This window comes from Emydura macquarii, unplaced genomic scaffold (genome assembly GCF_026122565.2).
Source record: "Emydura macquarii macquarii isolate MOO-44397 ecotype Brisbane River unplaced genomic scaffold, CSIRO-AGI_Emac_v2 contig_1876, whole genome shotgun sequence".
NCBI lineage: Eukaryota > Metazoa > Chordata > Testudines > Chelidae > Emydura > Emydura macquarii.
The window spans coordinates 7,116,395-7,139,602 of NW_027132013.1; positions in this window are offsets into that span (position 1 = coordinate 7,116,395).

Below are 23,208 nucleotides of genomic sequence, written 5' to 3' on the forward strand. Positions count from 1 at the left end.
TTCTGTTTAATTTTTTTGCTTTGTTTTCATCTAGTTGCCACCTTCTTCTTCTCAACAGGTACCAGAAGTGCAAGTAACAAAATACCATGCAAGACACTGTTCTCCTACCAAAGAGGTTAAACTAAATGTCCAAGCATTTATTTGATTCATCTTTGGAACTCTGGAATATGTTGGGAACAATTAATTACCTCAAAATGCAACAGGCAAAATTACTGACAGGGCTTTTAAATAAATGTACAAGAGTGATGCTAGAACTTTGAGCAAAAGTCCCCTGAAAACCTATGTTTGGAGAAGATAAGAAAATGTTGACACTGAAGTCAGGTCACATTACTCCTCAGAACTTCCCTATTCAAATAAAAATTAAAAGTTATGATGAAACATATATGCTGAATTATGATACTGGAGTATGAAGAAGAATTGCTGTATGGTAAAAATAAGAGGTGTGTTAGTTTAATGTAATAGTTTATAACTATGGATAGTGAATGAGTTTGAATAGGGCTTGGCTTATGTCCAGGCCTTAGCCTAGCTTTTTGCCTGGCATAAGTGTTGTCCTGCCTATTTTCTTCTCTTCCATAAACTTGTTTAGGTAATATTTATTGCCAATAGGACAAAGGTGATGTTTTGTTATTGCATTGACAATTTAGATACAAGGTAGTATAATAAAACCCACAAATCATCATGCTAAAAGTCCCTATGTTGGGAAAAACAGGAATACGGTGACATGAAGAGATAACAGCATCAAAACAGTTTAGAGAACAAAACTTATATAAACTTGCGTGTACATATTGCACAGGTTATGTAAGACACAATGCTTATTGTTGATTGGGGGAAAGCTAATAAATATGTAAGGTGAACTAGAAGAACCAAGTAAACATGAGCCCAGGTCAGAGAAATACCAGACCAGAAACTTAAGGAATGAGATGACTGAAAGACCAGTCAAGGCCAGGGACTGAGAAACCCATCATGAAGTGAAGAAGATCTTCCTGGTACCCGTGTACTTGGCAACTTGGGCCCCACCTGTTTTGCCTTATCTGTTTATTCTCTGTCATAAATATATAATCAGAAACTATGTGACAATAATTCTGTCTGAAAATTTATAAATACAGGTGAAAATTGGTTATGCTTAAATTGGGTGGACTCGTGACTATCTTCATGTATCACCCAGGGACTCAAAACAATTAAAGGAAAACCAGCCTTCTTTTCTCGATTCTTATTACTGTAACAAACTTGTGGCCACCTCTGCAGACCATCTGCAACAGTAGGGATAGAATGCTGATCTTCCTACTTTAAAATCATAAGGTTCTAACACTTCAGCCTAAACAAAATCTTAAGCAGAATCTTTAGGTCCAAAGACAGACATTTGAGCAATTCTGATTCTATTCAGTAAAAAGCACAGCCATCTCCCTACACACACAAATACAAAAGATGCTGGTTTAGCACATAATTACCCAAATTGCAATAATATTCTTCGTTTTGGGTCATTTTTCATTCCTTACTAGTTTTCCCCCAGACCAGTTTACATTATCCAAAGCAGCAGTTCCCAAACTCTACCACTTTGCACACTACCAACATAAAACACCACCACCTGTAGTACCACCACCATTTTTTTGTAAACAGACTATGTATGAAAACCAACTTAAAACCTAAGTGTTGTTAAAACACTTTGTATCAATAACATAGCTATGTATATAAAAAGATATTAATAAATGAATTATAAACTTATCCCATCTGCAATGGCGGAGTGAAACGATTTTTGAAAAGTGTTGAAAAGTATTAGGGTATGTCTTCAGTGATGGCGACAAATTCGTTGCTGTCAGATCGATTCTTCGGGATCAATTGAGTGGAAGTGGAGATCCACTCAATCAATCCAGAAATCAACTTAATAAATCCACCCCCGGAAAAAGAATAATGCTACATTGACAGGAGGGCATTGTCTGTCGGCACAGTGTAGTGGGGTGCCGCTCTCATTAGAATTCAGGAAGTCGATGGGATATACGCAAGCTACTTTATGAAGCTTGCGTATCTCCGGTTAACTGCTGCTGAATTTCACGGTAAGTGTAGACCAGGCCTTAATTAATCGGTGGACACGTACCATTGGGAGGTGGCCTGCGTACCACTGGTGGTATGCATACCACAGTTTGGGAACCACTGATTCAAAGCATTAGCCTAAACTTTTACTTTATTTTTGTATCTTCTCACAAACTTTACTTCACAACCAATGCAATATTTATTAAGGGGTTAGAAGTCCCTGTCTACATGAGGTGCATTCTTTGTAAGGATATGTAAAATAATAATGCTATAGTTTATATCTTCAAAGTACTGTTCAAACATTAATTAATTAAAACCAAGGTCCTGACCACTCATGGTCATTAAACAGCCATAGTACTTTCTGCAAGAGTTGGAACATTAGCCTCAGGTTTCTGGCCAAATTCCAAGTGTGTAATTACATTCTACCCACCTAAATTTCCCTTGCAATTGCCCCTAGATACATTGTTTTTCAGTTTCCGTCCTGAACTGTAGTACCATCTAGCTATTAGCTGTTTAAAGATTGACACTTTATATTCCAAAGGTGGCTGCATTTCAGTGACAGATGAAGTCATCCCAGTATATATAGTATTGTTTGATGTGAGTTTTGGAATTTTTGGATTTAAAAAAAGGTACTATGTCAGTCAATTATTAATTTTAATTATTTTCTTATGCAAAAAAAATCTGATGATGCTTATTATTCCCAGTCCACCTCCTAACACACGTCAAAAAGGGAATTTGTGTTCACTTTTTAAAAAAAATAATTCATTTATAGTAGAAATATATAAGCAAATGAGACTATGAACTTGCATACCTTCAGAAGAGAGGTAACAGTTGATCAGCTTATTAATAGGATTGGGCATTGAAGTGGTTTATATAAGGGACCGAGAGATTTTTAAATGTAAGCAATTCTCTCTTTTTTTTAAATCTCTCACTCCCTGAAGTTTCTGTTTTAGCAACAGATAAAATAAGTACACTAAGGCTATGTACAATATAGAACAGATTTTAAAGACTTTTTCATGTGAACTATATTCCAAAGTTAATTAAGAAATGGAAGAGGGAGATAATTTGAGACATAGACAAGGCAGAGAACATTTCAGAGGTAGGGATTTAGAGAAATACGAGAATTCTATTTCATGTGGCTAAAGATGCAGAAGAGAGGGCTTTTGCATCAAAAATAGCAAGACTACTGTGTGTGTATTAAGGGTGTGACATGGGAATTCTTCTAAGTGAGTGATCTTTGCTTCCTGTCCCCAGTCACATGATGAGAGTCAGACTTACACAAAGTGTGACAGGGCTCACTGTTGATTGACTAACTCAAGTGGCTAGGAAAAGAGACTGGTACAAGATGAAGGAATGTGGAGAGGCAAGAGAATTAGATGCAACCATGCTTCAGAGGCACACAATCTGGGTTTTCCATGTTGTGAACTGAGCCCATGAGACAAATCCACAAAGAGTTTTAAAACCAAGGGCAGCCATTTTACTCTGGGTCTTGAAATGAATGTGGAGCCAGCAAAGTATTTTGAGGATAGAAGAGAGGCTGTCACACTTAGAATATGTATAAGAGCAACAGCTTTATGAACATATTGTAGTCATGAAAACTCCTTAGGGAGGCCAGAGAGAAAAGGGATAGGATAGTCAAAACATGTCAACTATATAGACCTGATTGTCCTCACAGATGCACCAGTGTAAATCAGGAGTCCATCATAGTCAGCATAATAATGACAGGAGAATTATACCCTCTACATTGCTGCCCATTGGGAAATCAAAATGGCACAATACATTAATGTGCAATACATGAACTTCAAAAGAAATCTTCAATAATGTAGTCAAATAGCTGGAACAAAATGGGAATAGAAATGTTTGTCAAGACCCAGTGCTTTACATTCTATGAGTGTGTTCACAACATCATTGCTTTGGTTTGTTTCAAAATGTTAATGAAAAAGCAATAAATTATACAATATTTCTGCTACACTCACCCAAAAAATTAGGTGAGACAATGCTTTTTCAGATGTTACAAATGGTCCTGGAGCTATACCCATAAGATTATGCAAGATCTACTTGCATATTAGCCCCTGAGTTTAAAAGCCAGCACTAAATGTTGAAATGGAAATTCTTAGTTCAATAGAACGGCAATATTTAAATACTGCATGCACTTGGTGTGCTATATTTCTGAGTCCTTCTTTAAAGCATACTTCTTCCATTAACATCATCACCACAGAGTGGTTTTAATTTGAGTCCCACCCAAAGGGTGATAAATGTTAAGGATGTGACTGTATTTACTAGCTGTTTTTTTAAAAGTGTCAAACACATAATCTAAGGAGCATCTGACTTACTGAAGGAGTGGCCTTTCACTAGTAGACACTCAGATACCATGATGGATGGTCTATTTGTCTTTATCCTTTATCTGTATCTGGGGAGTCATCATTTCTCTCTCAGATACATTTTCAAAACTAATCACTGATTTTGTGTGCCCAGCTTTGAACACCTTGGGCCTTATCTGGAGGGGCATGAAGGACCTCAAACTCTCATTATCTCCAGCTGGAGTTGTGAATGCTCAGCAATTTTGTAAATCAAACCTAAAGTATCAAAGAGGGCTCCCAAAAAACAGAAGAACTTTTGAAAAAATTGGCCTCAGTTCTTTCCTAACATTTGAGAGTTTATAAACAGGGGAAGGAAGAAAGAGTTACAATATTTATCCAGGCGGAGTGGCTTAAGCATAAGAATAAAAAGCTATTAGGTGAGAAAGGCAATAAAACTTTGAGTGCTTACCAATTCCAAACAAAGCTCTTGTTTCAGCTGAAATGCGTATCTGCACAAAGGGAAGCTTTCATAAAAATTGAATTAAGATTCTACAATACGTATGACAACTGTTGTTTTGGATACTAACAAGGATATTGCTCATTTATCACAACCCTTTTTTTTTTTTTTTGTTTTTTAAGTCTTGACATAAAATTGTGTGTACCTTGGGGAAGGGAATGTATCTTTCAGTAAACTGTCTGTACACTAATATCACAGATCCCCCTCTATAGGGATATCATAATTAGGTGTGTGGTTTTTTTTAAATTAAACCATTCCAGATTTTTCTTACTAAAATCATGTTATCCTGTTTCTATGGTGAATCATTAGTGTTATTAACCAGTCAAAAATCTATATTCTATTTTTATCCTTTTCTCTTCTCTCTAAGGACCTATGCTCTATCACCATAGTGTCTGAGTGCCTAAGTATGATAAACACATGAGCAAATCCAAGAAACAAAATATTTGTCCCGACTAGTATTTAGTTCAGACACTCTGATTTCCTTCCCCAGACCTGAGAAAGAGCTCTGTGTGGCTCCAAACTTTGTATTTTCCACCAACAGAAGCTGGTCCAATAGAATATATTACCTCACCTACCTTGTGTCTCTATGTATGTTACATTCAACGATCACCCTAAAAACTTTGCTCCCAGCTAAGTAGTTAAACCTACTTCTGTATTTTCTTTTCCATTTTAAGTATCAGGAACATTACAAATACTGCAGTAAAGGTAAATACCATTTTACAATAAGGCCTAATGCATATTTCCGATTTTGAAAAATGACCATTTTAACTGATAAGAGGAGTGATGAAAGTAGAAAATAATATTTGATAGCAGCATGGAAAAGAGCTTAAGCGCAAGACAGCCCACATGCTGTAAGAGAACAGTATAGGGTTTATGGCATGAGAGCATAATGGAATGCACATGAGAACTGCTGAAAATACATGAGATTATTACCATGGCAACAGAGAAGAGTAATACAAAAGGCAGCTTTGTAGACACTAGGGTCCAGATCCTGAGCTGGGTCCTAGAGGCATGAAAGAGTTAAGAGTCTAAAAGAAATCAAATAGTTGTAGTAATGAAAAAGGAATTCATGGCTTCAATATTAGGAAATTAGTTTAGGGAAACAATGGGTTAACCCTCTGCTAAAGAAAGGGAGTCTCTCTCTAACTCTCTGTTGAAGCCCTTATCTAGTCATAAATTCTGACTTCAGGAATTTCGCTAGAGAGGGGTAAAAGGGAGGGGGAGTCCTTATCTAAATCGTAAAAACTTCAGCATAAGAATCCGTTAGAAAAAGGGCAAAAGGTAAAGTAGAAAGGCGCATGCTTAAAAAGGTAATAGAATATTAGCACACACCTTGCATAGAAAATTCGCTTATTAGCATGAACATGGATGTATATATGTTGTATGTGGAAGAAAATGTATGTGATAGGCGGTCGCGAAAGTTGTAAACCTTTTACTACCCAGCCAATGGGGAACGAAGGGAGGGATTTTCTCGGCCGGGATAGGGAATATAAACTGTTAAACAATGAAAAGAGGGTGCGCTCCTTTCAGAATAGCTCTTTGTTCTGGAGTTGTGCCCAGCTTTGCAAACCTGTTAAAGAAATAAAAGTAGTTTGTTTTTACTCTTTAGCCGCTTATGTCCGATGTTCTTTATTAGACCTTTTTGGTCCTAAGTGGACAAACTGAAAAGGTATTTCTAACAGGCACAACTCAGGAAGGGTGGAAAGATATATTTGAGTCACCTAAATCCTCAAGTCCTTCTGCAACGGCATAAAGCAGAGAAGTCTTTATGATGGTTGCTTATACCAACGGACAGGGATTGCATAAAAATTAATTGAACAGCAAGAATTGTGCAGGTCAAGAATAAAATTCAAAGGGATGTGCATATAAGCTTTCTCAGATTCTGCCAGCATTGCTCAAAGTTCAGAGCATTGTTTTTTTTTTTTCCATAGATTCTTTCCACACCATTGGCAATCACATTTAAAAACTGGGTTTTCCTGAAAGTTCAACATTTTAATATTCTTGGGCAGGATGCTAGTATTGTGAGAATAATTGTCCATCATTCTGGCAAAGTAATAACTCTTGAAATAACAGCAATATCCAGTGGAGATCAGAGAGAAATGTACATATTATATAGGAACTTTGACAGTGCCATGGCATAGAATCAAGCTTACCTATCCAAACAGTTGAACTAGAAGCACTGAAATGATCAGGGATGTTTTCTTTGTAACTGGCACAGCTGTGTTGTTCATGTGTCTTCAAAATCAACTAATGTGCTACAGGACTCTTGGTTTTTTTTAAAGACTAACAAATTTAATTTCTGCAGGCATAAGCTTTCGTGGGCTGCAACCCACTTTGTCAGATGCAAGAAATAGAAATCAGATAGGGGGTATACATATGCATCCAAGGGTAAGGAACAACAATGGGGAGGGTAGGTGTTAGCAAAGTTCATTCAGTTAGAGTAGTTGAGGCCTATTCACAACCATTGATTAGAAGATGAGAATGTGTGAACAGTGACAATTATTTCTTATAATGAGATAACCATTCCAAGTCTCTATTCAGACCCAGTTTGATTGTGTCAAGTTTGCATATGAGTTTCAGCTCTGCAGTTTCTCACTGAAGTCTGTTTTTGAAGTTTTTTTGTAGAAGTATGGCAACTTTCAAGTCAGCTACAGAGTGTCTGTTATCTACCTCCATGACTTATCTCCCTTATGATTCTGAACCCCCTTTTTTCTAAAATATAGTAGCATTAGAAAGAGCCTAGCAGTTAAAGCTGGGTAAAGTTAATTCCGATTGCAATTCCATGAACTCCAATGTTATCCAGTCTCACGATACTTTTTACCCACAAAGAATTGTGACATTGGGGTCATGGCAATAACTCATGGAAGATTTTGGGTGCCCAGTGTGGGGTGCTGGAGCTGGAGCGGTGATTAGTGTAGGAATCTGGTGGACAGGCTGGGAGAACAGTTGGGCAGGGGCTGGGGCTGAGGCTGGTAGGAATGTTGCAAGTGGGATCTGGGACTAGGTAAAAAGATTATTTATTATTTGTATTACAGTAGCACCTAGAGACCTCAGCCAAGGATCAGGGTACCAGTGTGTTAGATACTGGGCAGACAAATAGTAATAATACAACAGACAATAGTCCCTGCCATAGAAAATTTACAGATTAGGCAGGGGAGTCATTAGCATGTGGGCTTCCTCCTTCTGCCCAGGTGTAAATCACTACACAAGGAAGGTGCAAGACAGTCGAGAATCAGACTCAGTATCACCAGCCCCTAAAATTCATTTGAAGAATGCAAGAATCAGAACTTGTGGCATAAGCGTTCCAAGGGTGTTATGCTTTATACTTTTACACACACTCTATTTTACTATATTAATTTATTTTGATTTGGTTCTAATGCCAAACTTTCTAGCTTATGCAGGTCTTTGGGTGCAAGAATAATATCTAAAAACTGAAAAGGAAGCAGAAAACCTGCCCACATATTTTTCAATTCTCTCCTGATCAGATGGAAGTCAGCAACTTGAAAAATATGAAGTGAAGTTTTTGGTTTTTGATGGAGGGAAAATGTCATTATTTCCCATGAGGAACAGTGCCAGCAAGACTACATTTATACTACTTCTTCTATGCAAATGTCAGTGGCAGCATGAGAACAGAGCTGCTGCCGTCATTGTTAAGGAACAATTACAATTAAGTGGGAGCTTGCAAACAATCTGTAAACATACAGCTGGTGTGTAAAATATCACAGTGCATTATATACTAGGTCGTTTGGAATTTCTCCATGGACATGGCTGGCATGAGCGACAGACACAAACTGTAACTCTTGTCAACAAGGACAATAGAAGTGCAATGGAAAAAAAGACATTCCTTTGCTATGTTAATATTTGTAGAAGAATGGGAAACTGGCACAATTTGCTGTTAAAACATTCTGGGCTAGATAAAAAACAAATGCTTAAAAGTAGAGTTCTAATTTAATGTTTTAGCACCTAAATAAGTTACCTCATTTTCAAGAATGCTGGGCATCCAGTACCACTGAAGAGAATTGGAGCTGCTGGTTGCTCAACATTTTTTAAAGTAGGCCACTTATTTAGGTACCTAAATACGGATGTAACCATAGGCACCTATTTCTGTACCATCGGTGCCCACTGACTTCATATTTATGTTGACTATGAACCACATGGAAATCTCCTTTTCTAAAGTTTAGAGTTACCGGGATCATTTTTGGTACAATCCCTCTCTACAAAATGCTTAACCTACACTATGGTCATTGTTAGTCAGTGGCTCAGTTATACTTAAAACTTCATGACTACGTCAAGAATAGCCTCTCAAGAAGCAACTGTTTACAAGCATAAGTTTTCAAACCTGAGGATAATGACCATTCTCTGTATTTCTTTATGAGAGTAACATGGGGTCACAGAATGGAAAGAACTGGTTGCCAGTGCTGAGAAATTATTTTTCTAACCCTACACGTGATATGAAATTTGACCAGTTGATATGCTACTGGCTGAAGTTGCCCATTATTATTATTTGTCAGACTTAGGCCCTGTCTACACTACCCAATTTTGTCGACAAAAGTCAGCTTTCATTGACAAAACAGTGGAGGTGTACACACTACAGTGCTCCTCGCACCGATTTAACTCTTCTGCTGTGCTGACATAATAACATCACCTTGACAAGAGGCATGGAGCTTTTTGCGACAAAGTTAGAGCGACAGTGTCAGTGTAGGTACTGCGCTTGCTTCTGTCACCATAAATAACCTCCAGGAGGTATCCCCACAATGTCCATCATGACCACTCTGGTCAGAAGTTTGACCTTTGCTGCTGTGCAGCCAGGTTCACAGGCATGTGCCCTTCCTCCTTTAAAGGTCAAGGAATTTTTAAAATTCCTTTTCCTGTTTGCGCAGCAAGGAGAGTTCAAATAGCATCTTTCCAGCTGACCATGCCTGCTCCCTGCAGCAAACACGCTCCCACCTAGAGTACACCAGAGTTGCTGGATCTTCTGGGTCTGTAGGGAGAGGAGGTTGCGCAATCCCAGTTCCGCTCCAGTTGTAGGAACTTCAATACCTATGGGTAGATTGCTCATGGCATGTTGGAGGAGGGGCACAAAAGGGACATGCATCAGTACCATGCTACGATCAATGAGCTAGGGCAGTCATACCAGAATGCAAAGAGGAGGCAAAGCGTCACTCTGGTGAGGTGCCAAAGACCTGCCGTTTCTACAAGGAGCTGGAAACCATTCATGGCAATGACCCCTCTTCCACCTCCAAGAGCCCTCTGGATTCTTCAGGGGAGGCTGGAGGCAGCGGCCAGTGGAGTCAACTCTGGGGATGAAGTGATGGATGAGGAAGTGGAGTTGGAAGAGGGTGTGGGACAGGCAACAAAGTCATTCAGTAGTGTGGCAATCCAGGACCTCTTTTTGACTCCTCAGGGGTCTAGCCAGCCACAGCACTCTCAGTCTTGGGCACCTGACTCAGGAGGACTCAGGATGCTCCAGATAAGCACCATTTTGATTTGATACTGCATGGTGCCATGAGGTGGAGCTGTCCTTTTTTTTTTTTTTTTTTTTGTTAAATGTTAGAAGTGGGATAAGGGATAGAAATTAACAAGCCTAGCACTGTTTGTGTCTGCTTCCCATTCCCCCATGCAGCTATACAATGGTGGCCCTGTGGAAAAGTTTGTTAATGCAGACTGAGATTTCACAGGAATGCTCCATAGAGATCACTAGGAAACATTCCTGGAGGTACTCGCCAATCCCTCTGCTGAAGGTTCCTTGGCAGAGCTGCTTTTGCTTTTTCCCCCCACTGTAGGAAACTTTGCCACAGCAATCATCAATTACTCTGCAGGAACCAAAGTGGCACACAGGTGAGCAGTATAGGGACCTGGTCTGAAGCCACACCCTTGCATCCTCGGTTACCCTCAGGAGTGAGATATTGGCTTTGATCACCTCCACCTGTGGAAAACGGTGCCATAATTTACAATAGTGTCCCTAGGTTCTTATAGTAATCCCCCTTTAGAAATCATCCAGAGTCCCTTCTACATCTTGCTTCTCCACCATGAGGGTAGCTTTCATTTTGGTGTCCTTGCACCACAGTGCAGGGGTGAACGCCGCACACACTTTCAGGAAGGTGTCTTTGACCATCTGAAAGTTCTGAATCCATTGCTTGTCATTCCATACATTCATAATGATGTGATCCCACTACTCAATGCTTGTTTTCCAAGCCCAATAGCAACAGTCCACAGTATGCAGCTGCTCCATGAATGCCAAAAGCAATCTGGAATTGTTTCTTTCTATGTTACATAGCAGGGCAGGCAACACCGATTCATTTTCAGAATCGCATCTCATGAAATACTGCAGGATCAGCCACTTTGTATTCATAACACTTATCACAAGACGGGAGAGCAGTGCAGGATCCAGGCTTTCAAATAGAGCTTGCGAATGCAGAGTTTACAGGGTCTGTTGAAAAACGGTGCAAAACATAGTCAGAAGCCCATGGAATGATGGGACGAAGAAAACTGCATCATGGGATGGTGATCCCACACCTGTGATCCACTGTGATCCATTCCCAGAACTCAAAGTGGCAAGTTGCACAGTGGGATAGCTACCCACAGTGCACTGTTCTCTCTGTCGATGCTAGAGCACCTACTCTGGGTATGCTCCACCGACACAAGCAACATTGTATAAAACTGCAAAAGCAATGTAATTATAGCAGTTTATGATAGTCAGTATAACTTGAGTTGACTTAAATCTGTGCTATAGACATGGCCTTTGTTGCCTCTTTGAACTCGCTCAGTACTGTGCACTTAGTATCCTTTTCTTGATCAGGAGTCAGGTAGCATAACCCTACTATTACATTTGTATTCTCATCATTTTGGATTTGTATCCATGTATATTCTATGAGGGGGCCTCGCCCTTCAAATTTTATTTTATTAGATTCTATGGAATATTGGTACATTGAAACCCCCTACACCTCTAAGACCTAAGCTGCCCTCCTTGTATATTTTATAGCCATGTGTTATAGTCATCCACTGATTTTTGTCATTCCATTTTGTATCAGTAATGTCTGTTACGTTATGAATGAATAACAATACCATCTAGGATAGTCAATTGAGACCAAATGACTTACCTTGTTACTGACAAAACATGACTCACATCTTTGTGCAAATCTCAGTATTCCCATTTATGCTTTTCATGAACTGGACATATAATTCACCTGTTTGTCTAATGCGCGTGTATGCATGCACACACACACACACACTCTCTCTCTTAGTACCAAGTAAAACACAATGAAGCTTTATGCAGCTATGAAAGGTGGCATTTTTTAAAAGTTAATCACCACAACATTTGATAACCCTCCAAATCAGATAAATATTTGTGTTGTCTAAACAGTAAAGGTTAAGCACATTTTAATTCAGCCAGTCAAAGTGTTAGCAGCACATGTACATTTTTTAAATCTCCAAGTTAGTCTTCTGAACTGTACAGAATCATTTTGCAACTATCCTTTGTTGGAAAGAATTATACCCTTAACCATCAATAATCACTATTCCTTTTCATTATCTAATTTAGGAACCATTAAAATCTCTCAGTATAAATATGAAAAACCATTATATGCTTGTATTTACTTTTGAGCTTACTAGTCCTGAAAATCTTTCAAAGTAATGTGTCTAGATGCTCTAAGACTTGTTAAAAATAATAAAAATGAGTAGGCAGATGTTCATTGTGCTGTGGGGAAATGACTGACAGTCCATTAATGTGTCTTTGGAGGGTGAAAAAGAAAGCTGAAAAACTACTTAAGGTAGTTGAATACATGCATTCAGGACCATATCCTGGACTGAACACATGGTTCAGGCAAATGGGGTGCATTTGCGTTGGCCTAGAGGGATCAGGAAAATGCAATATTCCATCCCAGACTACAGTGTTATAGTGAGGCTGATTGACAGTTACTACTATGTTTTGACAGACTTAGCCCCCCCTGCAGGTTCATAACTCCCTCCCCACACCTTTACTGGGGCTTTAACCACTCTATTTGCATAATCATAGCTCCACCGGCCTACCTCACCTCAATTTTTTTTAAAAGACATGCTCTAGTTCAAACAGGAATTAATGTGGCTTGCATTACACAGGAGGTCAGATTAGATGATCACAGTGGTCCCTTCTAGACAGACTTTATGAATCTATGAAAACCCATCCTACAAACGCAGGGAAGTGTGCTCCAGAAAATGAATGAGGAGGTTCTGCCTGGACTCGCTGAAGGAGGAAGTAGGAGAGGATTTGCTCCCATCTGCAGGTATCCCTGCAAAGTTGGCCTCTGTGCCTTACACCTGTAGCACACTCCCTGCTGCCTGCATGGTCCCTGGAATTCTGCAGAATTGTATTGGTTCCGCTGCCAAGGGAGCCTCTGAAACCATGGAGGCTGGGACAGGGTTTGCCCTTATGTACGTAAACATTCCCTAACAGTGTTTAAGAGCCTATCCTCCTACAGATGTTTCTAACCAAAATATAAGGATACATACGAGGAGGAACATTTCATGAGCTGTTCGTTTCACTGCCTTTTCCAACATCTGCATGCTGCTGAGTGCTGCTTCTCCTCATTCCTAAGTCACCCAAATGACTGACTTATCTTCAAACAGCAAGCATACAAAGACAGAGGCAGCTAAAGAAACGGACATTTCAAGGTGTATTTGAAAAGCAATATGGTTCTGTCAAATGTCAGCTAAAAATACATCTAAAATTGTAACTTGTTTTTGTGAGTGGAAGAGGCCAGCTTCTTCTTTTAGCTCTTAAATGTGCAGGGTATAGTAATGCTGTTCTTCTTAGATTCAAGCACTTCTAGTGTATCTGACCTTACCAATGCAGAGGCATTCAAGGATGCTGAGGGGATAACTGGGCATCTAACAATAGACACAACCAACAGCCATTAGGCATTGAACTTATTACTGCATATTAACTCTTTCCTTTCCAACTGTAAATATTTGCAAGGCAGCATTGAAAGGGATAAGACTAAAGTCACTTCACTTACTGAAAAATTAAGCTTTTGGTATTCTTGCTTGCTTGTCTATGATGTATTTTATATAAGTTACATACAGATGTATGTACATATATATATATGTAACTTGTGATCTTGTTTCTCTGTGTACCGCACCTTTACATTTCTAGGTCTTTGTTGTCGTCTGCAAATGAAGTAGCTGATATTTTGTGAGGCACTACCTTTATTCTCTTGTTTGATGTTGCCCAATCTTAAATATGAAAGTGATTTAGATAATGAATATATTTGTTTTTTGTGTATGGAAAAGCAAAATATTTTGACAATAATGGATGAAATTTAAGACAACAAAGAGCTGAGGATGTGAAGGAGCAATAAAGTATCATACTGGGCGGGGGGGGGTGAATAAAGTGGACACTTTTGCAAAGATGGAATTTTTCCAGTTTAAAGAAGAGGGGAAGAGTTTGGATCAGATATTCAGAGATTTGTTACAATATCAGGAGAATTATCTGTTCAGCTTATGAGAGCCAGAATTACTATAATGCTGGCCTAGTATGTATGTGGGGGGAAGTAGACTTAAAAACACTGTGGAAACTTCCCAGTTTTTTTGTAACAGATCTTTGTGTGTGTCAGCGCTAGGAAATGCCACAAATAGATCTTTCTCTTTTGGCTAATGAAGGATTTTTAAAAATGGAAAACATTTTTCCCCTGTGTAAAACACTGGCTAAGTGTGTCATGTGTCCACTAGTTGCTGATCTACATAGGGGAGAACAGCCTACTATTGCTATTAGCTAATCCAGTTTCTTCTTTAGCTCAAATGGCTGAGGTATGTGCATCAGTGCTGAAAGTCCTGGTTTCAGATTTATGCTAAGAAAATTAGAAATAATAATTAACAAAATATAACTTACACCACTTTCTGATTTCAAAGCGTTTCATATCCATTAGCTAATAATATAACAAAACTCTAAAGTTATGATCATGCCTTACTTGAAGGCCAATGCAAACCTGAAGTCATGCAAATTATTCAAGTGCTTAAAGTTAAGCATCTGCTTAAGCATTTTGCTAGGTCAGGGCTTTCCACAAATATACCAAGATATTCTACCATAGCCAAAAATAGCATTTTTGAGAAATACTACACACAAAATCATTTTTGCATTTTGTTTTTTAAACATGTTTATTTTATATTTACAACACTACTCTCAAAATTCAAGACTGGCTTTTTGAAATATATTTTATATATGTTTTCAGACCAAAAAATCCAGCTCATTGGCTGGTTTCAATTATTTCTTCAAAAACCTAAGTCAAAACCCTCTTCTCATATCTTTCTTAATGTAATAACTTGGAGTTTTATTGATCATTGAACTTGACTCTGCATCAACTTACTATGTATCCCTCAAAATGAGATATCATAGAGATATTTGATGCTCATTTTCTTTAGACTATGATCACATATTTCATCCATTTACTATAGTGCTTCAGAAACGTGTTCCTTCTTTGTATCTTGCAGTGGGGAAGTACGTGCACCTTGATGTATCTGTTACTAAGATCCATGTGCCCAGGAGTAAGCAACATTTCAATCAGAGGCTATCACAACTAGCCCACAACAACTCCTCCCCCCCACCTTCACTGTGGAAATATGACTTTTCAATTAGCATCTCCTGAGCCTCCACTAATTTTCTCATTAACAGATTACAGCTGTTCTGTCATATTTACTGACATTTTCATATCTATAGAGCTGCTTGGCCCTGGGATGTGAGTTACAGCATTCTTTGTATGGCTGCAATGGTCAGTTGTAAAAAGAAGCGCTGGAACCTAGCTTGAAGTAACCTGAGGTAGTTTGGGGGGGAAAAAGGTTTAGATGATGATACCTTACTCTTATAGTTTTTCATCCAGAAGGAGTCCAAAGGGCTTTACACAAAATGTATATATGGGAATCTCTTCACCTACCACTAATTTTGGGGGTGAAACCTAGCAAGTGTTTAACATCATAACAAAGAATGCCAAATTCCATTTAAAGTACAAAGGAAATTAGAAGTAAGGAAAATATAATTACCCAGTTGGAATTTGGGCAGGATATTGAGTTCAAAACATTCCCTTAAGAAAAATGCTGTGGGTATGTTACAAATTAGAAGTGGTCAGGACTTCAGTTTGACTTCTGATGCTCATTCATTTGTCCTTGCTTTTAATAACATTTCCTCTCTCCCTATGGCTTCATTGGAATGTTCTCTCCCAGGAGTGCTGTAACATCGTCCTCTGGAAGAATGAGCTTTACACTAGTGGTTGAAACTCATGGAAATGCATTTGTGAAAAGGAATCTCCACTAGACTTTTAGCCAATGCAGCAAAAATAATTAACTCTGAAACAATATACATGAGAAGCATCAGTAGAACTGTGTTTAGATTCTGGTTGGAAATTAACAGACTCTGCTTCCTACCAGTGAATTCCAATGTTAAAAAACACCACCCCAGTAAAATCAACCCAGTAAAATCCCCCAAATGCCAATGACTATAAGTTCAGATGATAAATGGGGAACTACAGTAATAGCAGGAAGAAATGATGTGTTTATTCTGTTTACTAGTGTTGGGTTAAGTATCTTCCCATGGAGCAGTAAAAGTCAAAGTAGTTTATACAGTCATAAATAACCCTTGAGGCAAAAGCAAAGTCAATGAATGTGCTGTATCTAAACTTGGAGGACCTTTTCTCACAGTGAACACTATCCTTCCCTATTTTACTGCTATTACATCACACAAGCAAAGCACTCTTCAGAATGATGTTGTGTGCACCAAGATTATAACATACAATAAATTAGTTGTCCAACTTTTCTGCAATATGATTGAACCAGAAACTTTATAAATAATCAGATTAAATGAAATGAACTCTATCCTGGTCAAGATTTTGAGTACCTCCATTTTAAGGATGCCCAACTTACAACATGGCCCTACATGGGCCTGAGTTTCAGAAGGTGGGCATCCAGGACTTTTGTACAATGAAACCCTTTAGGTTGTTTCAAGGGAAGAACCAAAAATGGAGGCCTCTAAGGTCACTGGTTGCTTTTGTAAACCTTGGCCCTTGCTGGACCTGGTCCATTATTTGTTATAAATTTAGCCTATTTCTTGTTAAACAAATAAGTTGTGAATTAGTCCTGATTTCTGCAAATGTAATTGTCATTCTTACGTATTCACCAATTACTTTGGCTAGATAAATCCCATACTTTGTAGATGCTCATAAACTGCTTGCTTAGATTAGTCTATTTGGTCTTATTGGGTGACTAGTCACCCAAGTCACATAGTATTATGTTTGCTTTATTGGATGACTGATACTTAAACAGAAGGCTAGAGAAAAATAAGTAATTGACACTTCTGTTTAAAATGTTCAAATGAATTTAAAAATTCCAAAAATTTCATGAATTTTAGGGATTCCCATGCAGGGCCATGGATGTATTTATAAAATTTCATTCTAGTTTATGGCTATTATAGATTTCAGATATATGCTTTATACTTGAAATAGGGAATAGCACTAAACCCTGTAGTGTCTCTAAAACTGGAATGTGCCTGAACATGTTCATTTACATCAGCACAATCAAATAATTCCACAAATCAGAAAGGCCCGAAACCTTTAGCACATTTTTATGGTCTTTGGCTGCATCTTTTATTCCTGTTACAGATGGAGAAACTGAGGTATAGACTTGTTAAGTGATTCAGCTAAAGCTACCAGAGTCACAGTCTCATAGCTGGGAATAAAACTCAGGAGTTTTTTCTTCCCAGTCGTCTGCTCATTGTACTACACATTTCTGTTTCCTCAACAGAAAAGGGTAGTGGCGAGCAAAACCCACACAAACCACTGTTTCTGAAAATGAGGTTTTACTTACTAAAGATTTCTCTAAAAAATATTGAAGTCATTTCCTCCCGCCTCCCCGCCCCCCAACAAATATGGTCTTAGTATTTTTCCCCCAAACCACATAATATTGTCATATTTAAATCTCAAATCCCCTAGACCTAACCTGTGCCTTGTCACTATGCCTTTGAGAGAGGATTTATTCCATTGTTCTTTCCTGGAATAGCACAGGGGAGGGGAGAGAGAAAGAAAAGAAAGGAGATGAAATCATTTCTGGGAGAGCAGTTTGCAGCGGTTTTTACTGTTTGATGACACGGCAACATTACATGACACCAGAATTAATTATTTAAAATGAACAACCTGGCAAACATTAACCATACAGATCAATCAGTCAGAGATTCTTTCTCCCTCTTCACTAGACTCCTCCTTTCAGTTCCCAATCATCATCCAATCCATTTGAATCCATGCATTTCCTTTCACTGTAAAAATGATTCCTGGCTAGGGAGATTTATAGTAAAAGCAACCTCTTAAAGATACATATTTAGATTGAATCAAGGAGGATTGTGAATAGGGATACACCTTGTCCTTTAATTCTGAACTGTAATTTGGACTATTATGGCCAAGGTGGGGTTGAGGATGAGCTCCCAACTCCTATAACATGCCCAAATAGCTGGCAAAACAAATCACCTCTGACAGCCAAACTGCCCATCATGTGCCTTCATGTGGCAGAGGTGTTTCTATGAATAGGGGTGCATGAAAGATGAGTGTCTGGTGCCTTTTAAAGAAACCAAAATGCTCAGAGTAGGAGAGGCTCTTCGGCCTTGGTAGACAGCCCACCTAGAAGAAGGAAATTCGGTATTCAATGAAGGGTGTGACACCCCTCAAGGTAGATAATTATCCTTGGATGACAACGGCTATGGATGCTAGAGTGGAGATGGATGCTACCAGCAATATTGTCCCTGGTAACTCATGATGATATGGCACTTCAGAATAGAGGTGACATATTGGCTACCTTGTTCAGGGGAACAGACATATTTGCACAGATAAATTCCAGTGGTGCGTTCAAGAAGGGACAACTGGGTTCCAAGCAAATTAAATTGGTCAGGAAAGTGTTCTCCATCAGTTCATGGAATGTTAATACTAATAAAGCAAGTTACCTCCAGCTAATATAAAATGAGCTCTCCTCATATAAATGGGATGTGACTGGTTTGTGAGAGTCCACAGGGACTAGGAGTAGAATGATGATTACTGCAGATTTGCAGAAGAAAACACACTGACTTGGAGTGGTGATGACAGAATAAGACAGCATGGGTTGGACTGCTGATGAGGCAGCAGATCAGCCCTTACATGATGGCCTACAAACCAGTCAGCTTCAGCATCAGCAGCTGATGACCCTCACACTGGCAGCCCATCCCTATAAAATAACAGTTTTGCAGTGTTACAACCCCAACTAGTGACTGTGATAATGAAGGAGCTGAGAAATTCTGTGACAACGTCAAAAAGGAGCTACCAGTTGTTCTCAGTAGAGACATCTTAACTGCAGAAGGTGATTGGAATGAATACCTTCATCCTCAAAATGGCACAGGTGTGATGGAAAGTTTGGGTATGGCAAGACAAATAGCTGAGGATTGTGACTCATGCAATTTGCAATGGGAAGTGACTTACTATTAACAAATATCTTATTCAAGCACAAACTGTCATGGTGAATGATTTGGACTTTGCCAGGTTTGCAGACTCAGATCCAGATCAACTTCACCATGATCTCAAAGAGGTGGCATTCTGGTCTGATGAGGAGTAGATCCTTCAAGAAGGCTAACATAACATATTAATAGCCAACATAGAGACCAAACTTCAAAGCAGGAAATGACCAACATGCCTTCAGAGTCTATTATAATATTGACAAATTGGAAGTCTCTGAAACACAAGTGGAATTCAAGAAGACAATTGAACAAAAGCTGCTGATCTCTGCATTGGTAGATTAAAAGAGACAGAGCATAATGTCTCCTGATGCATTACAGAGACCATGGATGAATTCCTGGGGAAAGAGATCTTAAAGAAGACACCTGGGATCACGAAGAAGATTATCAAGTCATGCAATCAATGAAGGAAGCTAAAAGCACAAAGGAAGATGGATGAAACTGCAAGAGAGAAATATTCTTATATGATGCAAGAAATAGATACACTGATTAAAGTGGCAAAAGAAGATTGGCTTGAACAACAGTGCATCAATATATGCAATTCTTGCAGCAAATGCCACTAGGAAGGCCTACTAAACCAGCAAGACCTTCCGAAAGATTTCCCTGGAAGGAAAAATACCATTTCACCCAATGCTTGGGATAAGCATTGACAAGAACTGTATAATATAACATCCAATTTAGAATTAATTTTGTTCAAAGAGGCAGAGAAGATTTATGCAAGACGCTTGACTCATTTCAATGAACCTCCTCCTCTGATTGAAGAAGTTGAGGATGCAATGTGGACACTGAAAAGCAATAAAGCTTCTGTAGTGGAAAATATACAAGAAGAAAAATAAAAAGTGATGGAGAGGCACTCATCCAGACATACCATAAGCTTGTCAACGTGATTTGGCAGTCTGGAAGATGGTCCAAGACTCAAACTGTCCCTGATGGTTTTTGTTCATAAAATGGGAGACCTGGCTGTTTGTGGAAATTACTGAACAATCTCATTATTGATACACCCTAGCAAATATTGCTGCACATCATTCTGAAAAGAATTGTGCAAGATAGAGAACCTTCTGGTTCAAGAACAAGTGGTTTAGACCCAAAATAGGTACAGTGGAAAAAATAATCTATCTACATGTGTTATGTGAGAAAGTGCTGGAGAATTCTAAGATGATGGTCCATGTTTTTGTAAATTTTGCTATGGTGTTTGACAGCATATGGCACAAAATCTGTCTGGGCAGTCCTTCATTTGGTTGGAATTGGTGTAAATGTAATAAGGCTGATACAAAAGTCTCCATGGAAGCAGAACAGCTTCAATGTTTGTGGGGCAAGAGCAAAGTAGTTGGTTTGATTGAGGATAGCTTGAAAAGATTAGATATTTATTAGTAAATTCAATAAATGCCGATTTCCCCTTACACACACAAACCAACAAATATTTCCATCTACGATAATAGGAATGTACAGACAGGTAAAGTAATAAAAATGCTGCTTGCCAACTTAGAATTTGATTTAAGGCTAACATTTTTATGTTGGAAGGTTGTGTTGGATTCATGACTGCAGCCCTAGCAACGCTCAGCCACATTTGGAGAAAAAAAATATATTACCATGAAGGGTAAAATGAAATTGTTGCAGTCTCTTGTCTTCAGCATCTAGATATATATATGTGAGACATGGATGATAAGGAAACAGGACATTAAGAAGCTTTCTGCCTTCCAGTTGAAATGGTACAGGTGATTGCTGCATGTTAGCTATAGCCCGGGGCAACCCAATTTACAGCAAGACTGATGATACCTGGTATCCTCAAGACAATCAGATGAAGAAAGCTGAAGTTTGTGGGACAGATGAGTGGAGAAAGATTGCTGAAACAAGTTTTGCAGGGACTGGTACCAGGGGCAGCAGGTGCCCGTGGCAAATGTGATTTGATAATGTGGCTGACTGGATGGGTTGCAGTCTGGTGTGCTTCTCAAGCCTATGTGAAGACCATGATATGAGAAGGAAGATTATTGGTCAATGAATACTGTATGCTATGCTTACTGTTCATTTTGATATGGTTTTACAGAGATTTGCATCAAGAGAGAATGTAAGTATGTATATAATTCAGGATGCGATTTGTAACACGACTTGTACAGAACTACAGGAGGACCAAAATCTGGGGTGAAATTAGAATTTCTAGCTTTATGTTAAGATCCACAGTTCACATCTCCTTCACAAGCTACAGTGCACAAGTTAAATTGAGCAAGAGGATTTCCATGCTGCTTTTCAGTGTTCAGAAATATAACAACCAGTTATCCCAAAAGATCCCCAGGTGCTTACACATTTTTACAAAATGAGCACAATTAACATTACTTAGTATTGCCAGTCCTAAACATTAAAAAATCATGAATCAGAAACAAAACAAAAAAACGAGATTGTTTGGATTAAAAATATGAGATTTTAAGAAAACAGTTTTGATTCTTTTTATTTGCCATGCTACCAAATCTGTCTCCCCCAAACAGTTACTACTTTTCTCTTGAGGGAGTGTCCAATTTAAAACCCTACTGCAGATCTTTTGTTTTTCTGTGTTTGTTGGCCTTTACCTGTCCTGATCATAACCAATTTTGTAAGTGGGCTGGAGACAGAGGCAACATCTAAGGCTTTGTCTATACTAGCACTTATGCCAACAAAGCTTTTATCACTAAAGGGAGTGAAAAAACACACCCCTGAGCGTCATAAATTTTGCTGACATAAGCGCTTGTGAGTACAACGCTATGTGGAGAGCGCATCTCCCACCGACATAGCTACCGCTGCTCTTTTAGGTGGTTTTATCACGCAGCAGGAGACATGTTTAAATGACAATTTCAAAATTACTTCTTCTTTATCCCCTTTTATAGTGCTGCCCATATACTATATTTAAATATTGCATGCACACACACAAACAAACAAAACAAAACTAAGTTAAAGGAACATTAAGGCTGGAAAGTTGAGTGAATTGTCTATGAAGAATTTATTCACTATGCAATGTTACAGAAAAGAATGAAAAAACAATTTTTTTTATATCTCACTGCCCTAATTTTCCCCTCAGTGTATAATCTCCTTTTTCCTTTTAATTCATCTTCCATGGTTTTGCATAAACATGACTAATTTAGGATAGACAGGATTAAAGAGAAAAAGCAGCTTGCTTATGGGGCAGGTGTTTTCAAAATTCCTCTATTTCAAAATCATGTCAATTACTGGCTGTACATAAAAATTTACTGAAATAAATCACTGTAAAGGATTACATCATCACATGAGTAATATGGAAAAGTTCAACATTCTCACTATGCAAAGAAAAACAAAGCCTTAGTGTTTAATAAAAGATCTTGTCTATCAAGTAAATTAAACTTTAAAAAAAGGAATCATAATTGCATGTTTTATTCCTTGTTTTTAAAAAGTTAATTTATATCATAATGCACGTTGAGCCTTTTAACATATGCACTGTTTGTTGCCTAATGGAATATTGCAAGATAATGACAGACATGTCAAGATTTCTATTCATTTCATGCTTTAGTACATGTAGCATGGCATACTTCAGAAGCTCATAATCCACACTAGAACAGCATTAATTAGTTGTGTGTATATACAATTATGTACCTACATATATACATTAATTAAGAACAGCATTAATTAGCTGTGTGTATGTACAATTTCAATTAGATTTAAAATCAAGATGAAGTGGGTTTTCCATGTTTTACTAAATAATCAGATTCTTCTCCTTTTTGCTTTAAAACCATTTTTGTCTCTTCATGAGAAAGAAAACAATTTATACATTACATACTGAATGGTTCAAAGGTCTGAAAGCTAAGCTAGTTCCTGAGTGAGTTCCACATTATCACCTACTCCCAAAAAAGCAATGCAGTTCTTAATCAGACAGA